The sequence below is a fragment of the Tupaia chinensis genome, unplaced genomic scaffold (assembly GCF_000334495.1).
Source record: "Tupaia chinensis unplaced genomic scaffold, TupChi_1.0 Scaffold145082_1, whole genome shotgun sequence".
Classification (NCBI taxonomy): Eukaryota; Metazoa; Chordata; class Mammalia; order Scandentia; family Tupaiidae; genus Tupaia; species Tupaia belangeri.
This window is the reverse complement of record NW_006204943.1, coordinates 1594510-1603203: the sequence shown is the minus strand read 5'-3', so window position 1 is coordinate 1603203 and position 8694 is coordinate 1594510. Positions and strand designations below refer to the sequence as shown.

Here is an 8694-nt window from a genome sequence, read left to right as displayed (position 1 = left end):
ATGGAGCAGCCGGAGATGCTGAAGCCACGGACCCTGGCCGAGCTGGTCTGCATCTTGCACCAGCTCTTCACCAGCAACGAGGTCAACGTGGAGGTGGTACAGGCCGTCCTGGAAGCCTAACAGAGCGATCCCGCCGAGTGGGCGGTGTACGCCAAGTTCGACCCGTACGGATATACCCGAAATCTTGTGGATCAAGGAAATGGAAAATTTAACCTGATGATTCTCTGTTGGAGTGAAGGGCATGGCGGCAGTATTCATGATCACACGGGCTCCCACTGCTTCCTGAAGATGCTGCAGGGAAACCTGAAGGAGACGTTGTTTGCCTGGCCTGACAAAAAAGCCAATGAGATGACCAAGAAGTCCGAAAGAATCTTGAGGGAAAACCAGTGTGCCTACATCAACGATTCTATGGCTTACATGGAGCGAGAACATCAGCCGCACAGAGCCCGCTGTGAGCCTTCACCTGTACAGTCCGCCTTTTGACACCTGCTATACTTTTGATCAAAGGACAGGACATACAAACAAAGTCACCATGACATTCCATAGCAAATTTGGAACCAGGACTCCATTAACAGTTTCAGGTTCACTGAAGAACAACTAAGGAGCAACAGCCTCTCCGAGGTTTTATCTTAAAGTCTGCTGCTCGTCTGTCTTGGACAGGAAGGCCTTCCATCGCTTCCATCCTGTGCTCTTCTGTAACTAGATAGGCCCATACCTAGAGCTACTGTAAAGCAGATGCCGGTTGTCAGACATTAAGTAAGCAAATACTGGTCTGAGCTACTGCAAAAGAAAAACCTACGCTCTCACAATTTTGCAAGGCCAAATCAAGTGCTCGCCTGATTTTATCCTCTTAATTCCTTTGAAAGTGTTCTGGGAGTATCAGTGAGGGTTTTTATAGCTTTTGAAAACACTTTGGTCCCTGAACTATAATTATCAGTAGTAAAAACAAGAAACCATAGACATTAAATGCTACCTGGAGAAACAAATGTAGATCTCTTTAAAATACTTTGTATGTTCTTCATATTTGAAGAAAATTTTTTGAATCAGTGGATTTATTTTTTTAATCTTATTTTACAAATTTCTTCTCAATGAGTAATAGAAAAACTTAAGGCATTTTGCCATTTAGTAATGACATGAAGAGCAAAGGATTTAGAAAAGTACGTCATATCCAAACTCACAACAAACCCAGACATTAACTCATGTTTCTGTCCTATAGTTACAGTCAAAGACTATATTAATACCAAAAGTGCCAAATAATTTTAGTGAAACTTGATTTGAACACTGAACACACACACACACACACACACACACACAGAGAAAGATGCTGAAAAGAAAAGAACAGTCAGAAGGTAAGAAACCAAGAGAAAACCTATTTAAACAAATGCAAAGAAGATCTAAGCTGGTAAATGATTTGAATGAGAGTGGGATTAATTGTAGGAGACTTAAGGAAATAAAACTTAAAAGTAATTGAAAGTTACTTTATTTGAACCAAAGAGACAAAACACCGAGGTGGAAAAACACCAGAAGAGGATTGAGACCTGCTACTAGTCCTGACTAATGACAGCTTTCCTGTGCTTTAATTTCCTCACCTATTAACTTGGAATGATGGTGGGACTAATTCCTCAAATGAAAAATTGAATGTTGAAGTTAGGTAGATGCTTAATATCCTTTGCCATAATGTCAGTATAATATCGGGTCGCTGGAAAAGTCAAGACGTATTTTTGCATAGAAAAATAGTCATGACTTTTCTGACAACCCAATATTTTATAAAGACCTCCTAATTCAGTTTTTCTCATTGGTAAAGCAGAACTCTTTCTCTTGTCCTTAACTCTCTTACGTACTTAGCAAGGAGCCCGGATTTGGAAGGAACACATGCTGTAAGGATTTCGGGCAGTCTAAAGGCTCTAAACGAGGGCACCGTGGAGGCGGTACAGGCCGTCCTGGAAGCCTAACAGAGCGACCCCGCCGAGTGGGCGGTGTACGCCAAGTTCGACCCCGTACAGATATACCCGAAATCTTGTGGATCAAGGAAATGGAAAATTTAACCTGATGATTCTCTGTTGGAGTGAAGGGCATGGCGGCAGTATTCATGATCACACGGGCTCCCACTGCTTCCTGAAGATGCTGCAGGGAAACCTGAAGGAGACGTTGTTTGCCTGGCCTGACAAAAAAGCCAATGAGATGACCAAGAAGTCCGAAAGAATCTTGAGGGAAAACCAGTGTGCCTACATCAACGATTCTATGGCTTACATGGAGCGAGAACATCAGCCGCACAGAGCCCGCTGTGAGCCTTCACCTGTACAGTCCGCCTTTTGACACCTGCTATACTTTTGATCAAAGGACAGGACATACAAACAAAGTCACCATGACATTCCATAGCAAATTTGGAACCAGGACTCCATTAACAGTTTCAGGTTCACTGAAGAACAACTAAGGAGCAACAGCCTCTCCGAGGTTTCATGTTAAGGTCTGCTGCACGTCTGTCTTGGACAGGAAGGCCTTCCATCCTGTGCTCTTCTGTAACTAGATAGGCCCATACCTAGAGCTACTGTAAAGCAGATGCCGGTTGTCAGACATTAAGTAAGCAAATACTGGTCTGAGCTACTGCAAAAGAAAAACCTACGCTCTCACAATTTTGCAAGGCCAAATCAAGTGCTCGCCTGATTTTATCCTCTTAATTCCTTTGAAAGTGTTCTGGGAGTATCAGTGAGGGTTTTTATAGCTTTTGAAAACACTTTGGTCCCTGAACTATAATTATCAGTAGTAAAAACAAGAAACCATAGACATTAAATGCTACCTGGAGAAACAAATGTAGATCTCTTTAAAATACTTTGTATGTTCTTCATATTTGAAGAAAATTTTTTGAATCAGTGGATTTATTTTTTTAATCTTATTTTACAAATTTCTTCTCAATGAGTAATAGAAAAACTTAAGGCATTTTGCCATTTAGTAATGACATGAAGAGCAAAGGATTTAGAAAAGTACGTCATATCCAAACTCACAACAAACCCAGACATTAACTCATGTTTCTGTCCTATAGTTACAGTCAAAGACTATATTAATACCAAAATTGCCAAATAATTTTAGTGAAACTTGATTTGAACACTGAACACACACACACACACACACACACACACAGAGAAAGATGCTGAAAAGAAAAGAACAGTCAGAAGGTAAGAAACCAAGAGAAAACCTATTTAAACAAATGCAAAGAAGATCTAAGCTGGTAAATGATTTGAATGAGAGTGGGATTAATTGTAGGAGACTTAAGGAAATAAAACTTAAAAGTAATTGAAAGTTACTTTATTTGAACCAAAGAGACAAAACACCGAGGTGGAAAAACACCAGAAGAGGATTGAGACCTGCTACTAGTCCTGACTAATGACAGCTTTCCTGTGCTTTAATTTCCTCACCTATTAACTTGGAATGATGGTGGGACTAATTCCTCAAATGAAAAATTGAATGTTGAAGTTAGGTAGATGCTTAATATCCTTTGCCATAATGTCAGTATAATATCGGGTCGCTGGAAAAGTCAAGACGTATTTTTGCATAGAAAAATAGTCATGACTTTTCTGACAACCCAATATTTTATAAAGACCTCCTAATTCAGTTTTTCTCATTGGTAAAGCAGAACTCTTTCTCTTGTCCTTAACTCTCTTACGTACTTAGCAAGGAGCCCGGATTTGGAAGGAACACATGCTGTAAGGATTTCGGGCAGTCTAAAGGCTCTGCTTCTATTCAGAGAAAGTCCCAGGTAGATAGGAAAGGGAAGTAAAAGGAAAGATAGGTCTTCCAGCACTGTCATGTCAGTGGGAAAAGTCGGACAGAACTAGGTGAGGCCCACAGTGCAACAAATGTGTCCCTCCAAAGATGTGCCTTCTCTAGGCTTTGGCCCAGAGGGTAATCATGTTAGAGCAGGGACTCCTGCTTTGATTTATATAAGAGGTAGGAAAGAGATTACCTCATGGATGTCCTAGCATCCGACTGAGGGAAGCTGCTGCAGAGTCAATTCAGGGGAGCAGCATCACAGTGAGATGGAGGGGTATCTCGAGTTCAACTGTACTGAATCTGAGCTGGGGAGTAGACAACATGTATGGCTGAAGTTGAGAGGTGTTTGTAGCAACAGCAACAACTTACGTGGAGACAAATAAGCGAGGGAGCAGCATCGAGCACAGTGAAGCTGAGTGTTCAAACCATGAGCTGTGGTAGCTGCAGGCCTCAGCAGCCACCAGTTAAATACCAGAGGCAGGACCAATCAAATTCCTCAAGTCCAGGCAGCTGAGATGACCACTTCTCTCTTGAGAAACCAGCATACCAAAAGATGCCTTGTGGACATCTGTATCCAACAACCCAGCTGCTGCCATGCAGTGACGTGGACTACCACTGCCATTTTTCCTCTCAGGTGCTAGCTTGGGTTTGGGGAAAAAAATCTAGAAGAATGAGCCTTTTCTTAAACAAAAAAGGTTGAGGATTAATCTAAAAAGATTATTATATCAGACTAATTTTACCAAATCGGCATATTTCTCCCTTAGATTAAAAAATAAAACAAGGACCCTTTTCTTAAACAAAAAAGGTTGAGGATTAATCTAAAAAGATTATTATATCAGACTAATTTTACCAAATTGGCATATTTCCCCCTTAGATTAAAACAACAACAACAACAACAAGGACTCAGCAGATAGTGTAATGGTTACATTGCTGGACTCCCACATAGCCAAACATAGTTTGAGTCCTGGACCCAGTAGCTAAAAACTCATGCTGGGCGTGTGTTTGTGTGTGCTGAAAATCCCAAGAAGAGAATGGAGAAGGAATTGCGGTGTGGCCATACTCTCTGAGGAGGTTATTTCTTACTTTCTATGTCTCTCTCGTGAGCACATGTGCCCTATAGCAAAAATCTCTCTAAAAACAGCACAAAATATGTTTTGTTACCAAGCAGGAAAGATCGAATCAGAGACAAAAACCAAAATGAAAGTCAGAAGTATAAACAATGCTCATAGCTTTCCAATGAAATCACAAGTTTATTTATAATATACTAAAATCCATATATTAGTCCTTAAAATACTTGTTTTTAAAATAAATGAATGAATGAAGCTCAGAAAAATAACTCATTATACAAAACAATCTTGGGATAGGGAAATACTACTGTACAAAAAGGTGATTGTGGGCAGAATCTCTCACAGTCAGATGCTATTTATCCGTCTCCCATCTCAGTGCCTTGACCCTTGCATTGCTTCTTGTTGGAGTGCTCCTCCCCTCAATGCCTGCTTTGCTAGTTCTTTGCTTCTCTTAGGTCTTCATGGAAAAGTCATCTTCTCAGTGAACCTGTTTCCCTCCATTACCTGATGCTGCAAACCCTTGAAACCTTTGGTAATCTGCATCTTCTTTTGCTTAGCACGTATCAACATTTGACATAATTAACAGTTTGCTTAGTTTATGTGTGTATTTTAGTCAGGATAAGTAACACTAGCAGTTTCGACAACTCTCAAGTAAGCGGCTTAACATAAGAAGGGTTTCTTCTTTCTTGTGTCACAGTTTAGAGGCAAGTGAAGCTATTCGCTTGGTGCCTTTTCTCCAAGTGCTACTCAGAAAGTCAGACTTCTATGTCGCATCTTTCCGCATGGGACCTTCACAGTCTCTATGGAAGGAGGAAGAGGAGACAGGGAAACTATGTCATAAAATGAACCATCTCAGCCCAGAAGTGACCTACATTTATTCTCACATTTCACTGGAGAGAATTAGCCACATGGCCATTTTACTAGAAAGGAGCCTAGAAAATATATAGGAGCATATAGTTATCGATAAAAATTAATATATTACCCTCTGGCCACCAAATATTTATATCTGACAAATTAACCAAGAGGCAGACAATCAATCAAATCTCAGAGTGTTGGTAGAACCTGTGATTGTTTCTACCCAATCCGGTACAGCAAATATTCTCTCTCTCTCTCTCTCTCTCTCACACACACACACACACACACAATATTTATCAGTAAGTATTGATATGATAAGATGTCATTCTCTTAATTAGGTTATGTCATATAAAATTCTGATAAAGAATGGAAGGTTAGTTTTCCTACTGGCCTTGGAGAAATAAACTATTAGTTCTAGAGTTGAAAGGAAATAAATGCTTCCCCAGTCAAGTCTTCAGATGAGAACAGAGTCTAGAAGATACCTTGATTGCAACCTTGTGAAATCCTAAACAGAGATTCCAATGAAACTGTATCAGGAGTTTTGACCCACAGAAACTGTGAGATAATCAATGTGTGTTTCTTTCTCTCTCAGTAAGCTAGTCCAGTCACTCTTGTAGTTTTAAATTTCGGATCTTTATGTGATATGCAGGTCTCTCTATTAGGCAGATGTGGTACTTTATGATATAGCTACCTGTACTTCAAAAGCACAACACATTTGCCTCCTCTGAAACCCAGCATAGAACGTCCAAAAGATGCATTCTGGGGAGAAAAGAATAGAAACTGTGAGACATATAGCAGTCTTGTGTCCAGAGTTATTCTGAAATCCCACAGGTAGGCAACATGGTATCTCCTTGCTGTGGCTATTTGAGAAGTTTATGATCAAACCCTGGTTCAGGCCTCAGGGAGGATCTCCCCTGTCCACCGTGTCCCTCTCCCTCTCCTCCACACTTTATCCCCTGTGGTGTTCATTCTTTTCCAGTTATCCTCCCTGGCCACCTGTGAAATGAAGAACGATAAGTGAGATCTCCTTGGGGGTCTACAATATTTAAAACCTTTTTCTTAGGCAAAAAATGATCAATTGCTTTAAGTCTTGAACTGACTAAGAATATTTTAGTCTTGGGCTCATAATTTCTTTGGCAATGTCATTCCCTCTGAAATAGGTTTCTTGTTATTTACTTTTACTCAGTTACATGTGCCAGTAACTACACGCAGTGTTTCTCTGAACCTAAGTTTTTTTTTTTTTTTTTTCCCGTAAGTCACATGTGCTCGCCAGAGAGACAAGAGAAAGACAGTGAGAGGGAAAGTGAGAAGTCATCCCCCAGGGGGAGAGCCACATGAGTCCCTTCTCTTCCTTCTCCTCCTGGGATTTTAGGCATACATGCACACATACTCAGCGTGATTGTCAAGTCACCCAATCTGGGACTTGAAAGTGGCTGGCCATGTGGGAGTCCAGTTTCTTAACCACTATGTCACCTGCTGATTCCTGAACATAAGTTTTAAATCTCTCAACTTAATGGTAACTCCGAAGCTATCTGACCACACTCTGAAATCTTATCTTTTTCCTGGCTCAGTTTTTCTTTTTTTTTTTCTCAAAACTTTTTAATTCCCATATTCTACTAGAAATATGGGCTCTAGAGGTAGTTAACTTTTCTGTCTTTGCAAAGACCCAGATTTCTAGACTTCATATATTTATTTGCTATATTTTCTGTATATTGACAATATCTCTTTTTCTACCTATTTCTTTTTTAAAAAAAAATAATTATTTAAACTTGTTTATTTATTTATTTTAATTTTACCAGAGAAAGACACAGTGAGAGAGAGAGAGGGAAAGTGAGAAAGCAAGTCGCCAAGCCTGGGACTTGAACCATGGTCAGCCATGTGAGAGTCCATCCAGGTTCATTTGTTCAACTACACACCACCTGCTGTCCCTCTTTATTTCTTATTTTTGAAAGCCAGCTTATTTCTTGAATTCATCTCCTTCTGTAAAACCTCACATCCAATAGTTTCCATCACTGAATGATTATATCCAACCACTTAGAGCTGCTTACTCTGTAGGTACCAGGTAAGCTTTAAGTTATCACAGCAACATGTGAGACCTGCAAATGGCGTAATGATTGTGTCACTGGACTCCCACATGGCTGATCGCTGTTCAAATCTCAGACCTGGTGACTTGAAACTCATGGTGTGTGTGTGTGTGTGTGTGTGTGTGCCCAAAACCCTGAGAGGACAATGGAGGTGAAGGGATTGTGGCATTGCCATTCCCCATGGGGGATGATTTCTTGTTGTCTATATGCCTCTCTCTGTCTCTCCAGCAAGCTCATTTGCCCTATAGCAAAAATATCTCTTAGAAAAAAAGTTATTACAGCAATATTTTACTAATTTTTCTGCCACTGCAAAATATTGGGTTGTCAGAAAAGCCACACTGTATTTTATACTATGCAAAAATGCATCATGATCTTTCCAGCAAACAAACATTATCACCATCATTCTAGCTTCCAGGATTAGTTTCTTGCTGCTTGCTACTGAACTCCGAAACAAGTGACACATGTTTGTTTTAATTATAGCAATACTCTACTTCAAGGTACAATTTCCATAGTAGTCAGGACCATCAATATTGGCTGCTATAATAATGTCCACATTTACGTAATTTAATATTTTATTTCTTGCACATATCACAATCTAGATCAGTCAGCTCTCCTCCAAGTGACAGGACATTTGGAAGGACAAACAGGAAGTAGGACTCCTTCCATCTTGTGATGACACCGTTTCCAGTGAAGGTAAAGAGAATGACAGAAGTTACACTGGATTCTTTTCTTTTTCCCTTGTACCAGATTCTCAGTCTCCACAGCTGGAGTGATATCCATTAGTGCTGCTAAATTACGTTTGCTAAAAATAGTCACATGGCCCTCCTAAACACAAAGGAGCCTGGAAAGTATGGAGGAACATATGGCTATATTACAACCGCTGATACTCTGCCACATCTTGCTTATATTTGACCTCTCTT

General features: G+C 40.2%; 2 pseudogenes; both read left to right on the top strand.

The window, feature by feature from the left end:
• LOC102467765 (cysteine dioxygenase type 1 pseudogene) lies at positions 1–601 on the top strand (annotated as a pseudogene).
• A 1336-nt stretch (positions 602–1937) lies between these two features.
• On the top strand, positions 1938–2434 carry LOC102471565 (cysteine dioxygenase type 1 pseudogene; annotated as a pseudogene).
• Positions 2435–8694: the final 6260 nt, after the last annotated feature.